The following is a 256-nucleotide window of genomic DNA, read 5'->3' as shown; positions in this document are numbered from 1 at the left end:
AAAGAAATGGATCTCCGTGCAGTCAGAGACTGTTTTATTTGTTGTTTTGTACTATTTTGATTATTCAAACAGATCTGAAGCTCTTTGTTAAGTAAAGCATGATTCAAATTTTGCTCTATAACACTTTAAAGGCCTCGTGCAGTGGCAATTTTTTTTTTAATTTAGAAAGGAAGCGATGTTGAGGAAACAGAGGCTGAGGACATTGGGGTGTAACTGTCCATCACCCGGGCTGAGGTCACTGAGGTAGTGAAAGAGC

The sequence above is a fragment of the Oryzias melastigma genome, linkage group LG17 (genome assembly GCF_002922805.2).
Source record: "Oryzias melastigma strain HK-1 linkage group LG17, ASM292280v2, whole genome shotgun sequence".
NCBI classification, from domain to species: domain Eukaryota; kingdom Metazoa; phylum Chordata; class Actinopteri; order Beloniformes; family Adrianichthyidae; genus Oryzias; species Oryzias melastigma.
The sequence above is the reverse complement of the archived record's forward strand: the minus strand, read 5'-3'. Positions refer to the sequence as shown.